Source organism: Vulpes vulpes, chromosome X (genome assembly GCF_048418805.1).
Source record: "Vulpes vulpes isolate BD-2025 chromosome X, VulVul3, whole genome shotgun sequence".
Taxonomy (NCBI): Eukaryota; Metazoa; Chordata; class Mammalia; order Carnivora; family Canidae; genus Vulpes; species Vulpes vulpes.
The window spans coordinates 91,244,855-91,251,909 of NC_132796.1; the positions used below are offsets into that span (position 1 = coordinate 91,244,855).

The 7,055-nt window shown below is 31.7% G+C and overlaps 1 pseudogene; it reads right to left on the reverse strand.

Annotated features, from left to right (window-relative positions):
• Positions 1-4,623: 4,623 nt before the first annotated feature.
• Positions 4,624-4,741, reverse strand: LOC112934464 (U2 spliceosomal RNA; annotated as a pseudogene).
• Positions 4,742-7,055: the final 2,314 nt, after the last annotated feature.

Genomic DNA, 7,055 nt, shown 5'->3' on the forward strand with positions numbered 1-7,055 from the left:
CTTTGAGTCCCACATCATTCAGATACCAAAACCGGAAAAAGACACCACTAAAAAAGAGAGCTACAGGCCAATATTCCTGATGAACAAGGATGCAAGAATCCTCAACAAAATACTAGCACACCTAATTCAACAATATATTTTTAAAAAATCAGTCACCATGATTAAGTGGGATTTATTTCTGGGCTGCAAGGGTGATTCTATATTCCCAAATCAATCGATGTGATACATCACATCAATAAGAGAAAGGATAAGAACCATATAATCATTTCAATAAACATAGAAAAAGCATTTGACAAAGTAAAATATACATTCATGATAAAAACCTTCAACAAAGTAGGTTTGGAGGGAGCATACCTCAACATGATAAAGGCCATATATGAAAAACCCACAGTTACCATCATCCTCAATGGGGGGAAAAAATGAAAGCTTTTCTTCTAAGGTTTGGAATAAGACAAAGATGTCCACTCTCACCACTTCTATTCAACGTAGTGCTGGAAATGCTAGCCATAGCAATCAGACAACAGAAAGAAATAGAAGCCTTCCGAATTGGTAAGGAAGAAGTCAAACTTTCACTATTTGTGGATGACATGGTACTCTATATAGAAAATCTGAAAAATTCCACCAAAAAACTTCTATAACTGATTAATTCAGTTCTAGAAAGTCACAGTGTAGAAAATTGATGTACAGAAATCTATTGCATCTCTGTACACCAATAATGAAGCAGCAGAAAGAGAAATTAAGAAAACAATCCCATTTACAATTGCACCAAAAATAATAAGATATCTAGGAATAAACCTAACCAAAGAGGTAAAAGACCTGTATTCTGAAAGTTATAAAGCACTGTTGAAAGAAATTTAAGATGAAACAAAGAAATGGAAAGACATTCCATGCTCATGGACTGGAAGAACAAATACTGTTCAAATGTTTATACTATTCAAGGCAATCTGCACATATAATGCAATCTCTATCAAAATACCAACAGAATTTTTCACAGAACTAGAAAAAATTATCCTATAATTTGTATGGAGCTACAAAAGACCCCAAATAGCCAAAACAATCTTGAAAAAGAAAAAGCTAAGTTGGAGGCATCACAATTGTGGACTTTAAGTTATATTACAAAGCTATAGTAATCAAAACAGCATGGTACTGGCACAAAAATAGATACAGATCAATAGAACAGAATAGAAAATCAAGAAATAAACACTCAATTATGTGCTCAATTAAGCTTTGACAAAGCAGGAAAGAATAACCAATGGAAAAAAGACAGTCTCTTCAACAAATGGTGTTGGGAAAACTGGACAGCAGCATGCAAAAGAATGAAACCGGACCAGTTTCTTATACCATACACAAAAATAAATTGAACATGGATTTAAGACCTAAATATGAGACCTGAAAACATAAAAAATCCTAGAAGAGAGGACAGGCAGTAATTTCTCTGACATTGACCATAGCAACATCTTTCTAGATATGTCTCCTGAGGCAGGGGAAACAAAAGCAAAAATAAACTATTGGGATTACATCAAATTGAAAGTCTTCTGCACAGTGAAGTAAACAATCAACAAAGCTAGTTAGCAACCTATGGGTTGGGTGAAGATCTTTGCAAATGTCATATCTGATAAAGGGCTAGTATACAAAATATATAAAGAATTTATAAAACTCAACACCCAAATAACATATAATCCAATTAAAAATGGTCAGAAGACATAGACGTTTTTCCAAAGAAGACGTCTAGTTGACCAACAGATACATGAAAAAACGTTCATTATACTTACCATTAGGGACATGTAAATAAAAACTACAATGAGATATCGCCTCACACCTGTTAGAATGACTAAAATCAACAACACAAGAAACAACAAGTATTGGCAAGGATGTTGAGAAAAAGGAACAGTTGTGCATTGTTGTTCAGGGTTGCAAATTGGTGCAGCCATGCTGGAAAATAGTATGGAGGTTCCTCAAAAAGTTAAAAATAAAACTACCCTTGATCCAGAAATCACACTACTGGGTTTTTACTCAAAAAATACAAAAACACTAATTCAAAGGGATACATGCACCCCTATATTTATAGCAGCATTATTTACAATAGCCAAGATATGAGAGCAGCCCATGTCTCCATTAACTGATGAAAGGATAAAGAAGAAATTTATATATATACATATTTATATATATATTTATTCTTTATATTTTCTATATTTTCTATAAATATATATTTATAGAAAATATATAAATATATTTTTATATTTTTATAAAGAATAAAAATTATTCTTTATATTCTCTATATTTCTTATATATTCTCTATATTATATATATATATATATTATATATATATATATATATATATATATATATAATTCAGCCACAATAAAGAATGATGTCTTGCCATTTACAATTATATGCAGGAGCTAGGGAGTACAATACTAGGCAAAATAAGCCAGACAGACAAACACCATATGATTTCACTCATGTGTAGAATTTAAGAAGCAAAAAAATGAGCAAAGTGAAAAAGAGAGAGACAAATTAAGAAACAGACTCTTAATTATAGAGAACTGATGGTTACCAGAGGGGAAGGGAGTGGGGAGTTGGATTAAATAGGTAATGGGGATTAAGGAGTACACTTGTGATGAACACTGGGTGATGCATGGAATTGTTGAATCACTAAACTGTACATCTGAAACAAATATAACATTGTATGTTAATTAACTGGAATTAAAATAAAAACTTACAAAATAGTAAACAGCATTATACAGCATAAAAAGGATTAGTTATATAATAATAAAGTGAGCAATTCACTAGAAGATATAATAATCTTTAAATTCCTAAATTCCTAAATTCCTATGAACCTAAAAACATAGTCTCAAACAAATATGAAAAAAAAAATGATGGAATTAGAAAGAAAAATTGAGAAATCCACAATTATAATTGAAATTTTAATATTCTTCTCTCAATAACTGATAGATCAAGGAGACAAAAATAATTATGCTACCAAAAATTGAACTAACAATTAACAAGAATTTGGTCTAACTGACATATATAATACCTCACACAAAGCAATCAGAAAATAGTCTTTTCAAGTTTATTGGTAATGTATGAACAGTGAATATGACTAGATTGAATCTCATCTCTATAAATGCCAAAAGACAAAATGAAAAACTCAAACAAAAAAGCAGATATCACTCAGAATAGTTTGTATGACCATAATGCAATACCCATAGAAAGCATTAAAAAAAAAGGAGAGAGGGACTACTAACATCTATAATTTGAATGCCTATATGCATAGAGATTCATGAATTCACACATATATGAATAGTAAGCAACCTATGCACTGCATACATATACTATATGTATATAACTATACATATATATTAATAGTTCAAAGAAAAATATAATGGAAATTTGAAAAAAATTAAAATTGAAAAACAATGAAAGCACTGTGAATCATAACTCAAGGGATACAGATATAGCAGTACATAACTAATAAATTTATAGCCTGATAAGTAAGCTTTAGAAAATATTATTTAAAATTTCAAAAAGTTAGAAAACGAAGAGTAAACCTAAGGAAAATAGAAAAACTAAAATCAGAATACAGAGGAAATAAATCAGATAGAAAATAAACCAATAAACCAAAGGCTTGTCTTTTGGAAAGACTAGTAAAATATGGGAACTACATAGTGAAGGTTTATAAAAAAAAGAAAGAAAAACATGTTAAAAATATAAGGAATGGAAAGCAGGGATATAATTAGAGATACAGTGGAGACTAAAAATTCACATGGAAATATCATGACCAACTTTATGCCAATAAATGTGCAAAAATAAAAATGAATTTTCTAAGAAATAATTACTAAAATTGACTTAAATAACAGGAAAAACTTGAATATATCTATATAACCAATAAAGAAACTGAATAAACATTTTATAATCTACATACAAAATCAGCAGGCCAGACAATTTCACAGACAAATTCTACCTAAATTTCACAGAACAAATATCTTCTTTCTTACACCCTTGAAGAATAGATGAGTTCTATCATATAGAAATTGTTCCTGAGCAGTGGTTCTCAAACCTGGTTTCACATTATAGTCACCTGGGAAGCATTTTAAAATAATGATGCCTGGATCCATCGCCAGAGATTCTGATTTATTTGGTATAGGCCAAAAAAAAAAATCCTGAACATAATTTTATAAACAAACAAAAACCAAAAACCAAAAACTCCCCAAGCAATCTAAATGTGCATCTGGGAATCGCTGAACTAGTGAACAAAATAATAAATAGGTAAAGCTAGCCAAATCACCTTTTGAGGCAAATACAAACTTGATACAAAATCCCAACTTGGACAATACAAGAAAAAAATCATAGACCAATCTCATTTATACAGAGAAGCAAAAATTCTAAAGAAAATAGTATAAAACTAAATCAAACATGCATTAAAAACACATGATGGGGGTGCCTGGGTAGCTCAGTTGGTTAAGCATCTGACTTGATTTCAGCTCAAGTCATGGTCTCAGGGTCATGAGACCGAGGCCCACGATGGGCTCTGAGCTCAGCAAGGAGTCTGCTTGAGATTCTCTCTCTCTGTCTCCCCTCGCCCCTCTTCACCCCATGCATGCTCTCTCTCTAAAATAAGTAAATAAATCTTTAAAAAATACACATGATGACAATGTGTGGCTTAACCTAGGAGTGCAAAGATCTTTTAAACTGATAACAGATACTAGACTTGATCTTAGCCAAAAGGACAAGAAGTGATGCAAAGATCTTTTAACATTAAAATATTACTAAAAATCATAATTTTAACAGATTAAGGGGGAAGTCTTATCATAATATGGATACAGATTTTTTTAGAGAAAATAGAAAATCCACTCGAGTGAAATAACTTTTAGCAAACTAGAAGTATATGGGATCTTCCTTAACCTGATAAGAGCTATCAACCCCCAAACAGCAGACATGTTACTTACTGAGAAAATATTCAAGATGCAATATTCCTTTTAAAATTGAGAAAGTGACAAGAATGACATACTGTTGCTTTTATTAAGCATATACTGGAGATCTTAGCTGGGGCAAAGAGACAAGGAAAATAAATCACAATTGAATATGAGTAATCACAACTGCGATCATTCATAGATGCCAATGTTGTAAGAGAAGACCAATATAGAGAGTTGTACCATGCTTGGAGATAGGGAGAAAATATTTTAAACGTCACAGTTGTTTCCAAGTTAATCAATAACTTCAAGGGAATTCCAATTTAAATTCTAAAAGGGGATTTCATAGAAATGGACAAACTGGCCCTGAAATTCATTTGGAGACAACAAAGACCTAAAAGGAATCAAGAAAGTGTCAAAGAATGGTTTTAAAAAAGGAGAATTTTCCCTACCAGGTATCATGATTCATCATAAAGCTATAAGTAATTGGGCAGCCCTGGTGGCTTAGCGGTTTAGCGCTGCCTTCAGCCCGGGGTGTGATCCTGGAGACCGGGGATCGAGTCCCACATCAGGCTCCCTGCATGGAGCCTGCTTCTCCCTCTGTCTCTGTCTCTGTCTCTCTCTAATAAATAAGTAAAAAATCTTTTAAAAAAGCTATAAGTAATTAACACAGTGGTTTTTGAATTGGGGAAAAACAAATAAAACAATTGAACAGAATAGAGCACCTAGAAAAAGACTGATATTTACATGGCAACTTGATATAAGATAGAGATAGCATGACTACCCTGTGTGCACAGAATGTACTATTCAATAAATAGTAATGTGATAATTTGCTATTTATTTGGAAAAAGACCATGAAAACCCTAGCCCACATCACATAGAAAAGTAATTCTATGTGATTCAAATGCTTAAATTTGACAATACAAACTTAAAAATTTTTAGAGCATGGAAAATATTTTCACATCATTGAATTAGGATATGATTTTTTAACAAAACATAAAATAATACAAGCCATAAAGGCAATATTTTATAAATATGCTACATTAAAATTAAAAACTTGTGTGTATCATAAAGTGTCACAAACTTGAAAGGATAGTCACAGATTTGGAACAGATTTTTACTAAATATATAATACTCAAAGGATTTGAGTCAAGAATAAAAAATCTCAACAATTCATAACTCAAAAAAATCCAACAATGCAATAAAAAGTGGACAAGTGATATGAATAGGCAATTCACAAAGAGAACTCCAAATTTATACAATTATATGTGACAAATTAGTGAAAATATGTGACCTAGAGACACAGGCATCTATCTGGGTAAATCCTGAAAGTATAATTTTGAATGACAAAAGTCAGTTGAAAAAGGATTCTATTTAGGTAAAAATTCTAAAATTCACAAATAAACACTTCATAATGTGTATGGTTGTAAACATATGTAGAAAATATACAAAGTGCAAGTAAATTACATATACAAATTTCAGCAGAGGCAGGGAAGGAAAAGGGATGGAGGTTAGTCTTTGGCTATAGCCGTAACTATTTATTTATGAACAAAAACTTAGGTAAATGTGGTAAAATGTTAACATCTGTTAAATCTGTGAGTTTGATTAATGGGTACTTGTTATATTAAATTCATATACTTTACTTATGTTTGAACTATATCATGACTTAAATTAAATTAAAGGAACACCTAGGTGGTTCAGTCGGTTGAGAATCTGACTCTTGGTTTTGGCTGGGGTCACGATCTCAGGGTTGTGGGATCAAACCCCTCAACAGGCTTCAAGTTCAGTGATGAGTCTACTTGAGATTATCTCTCCCTCTCTCTCTACCCTCCTCCGATAAATAAATAAAACCAAATAAATAAGTAACATTAAAAAATGTTTAAACATTAAATGACTATAAGAAAATATGGGTAAATATCTGCTCATGGAAGAAGGGAAATACTTAAATATGAAAGAAAAAATCATAAAGGAAAAGACTGATAAATGTGACTACATAAAAAGTTAAAAATTCTAAGTAAAAAAAACCAGGGGAGCCTGGGTTGCTCAGTCAGTTAAGCATCTGGGTCTTGATTTCAGCTCAGGTCATGATCTCAGGGTGGTGAGATTGAGCCCAATGTTGGGCTCCTCACTTAGTGTGAAGTC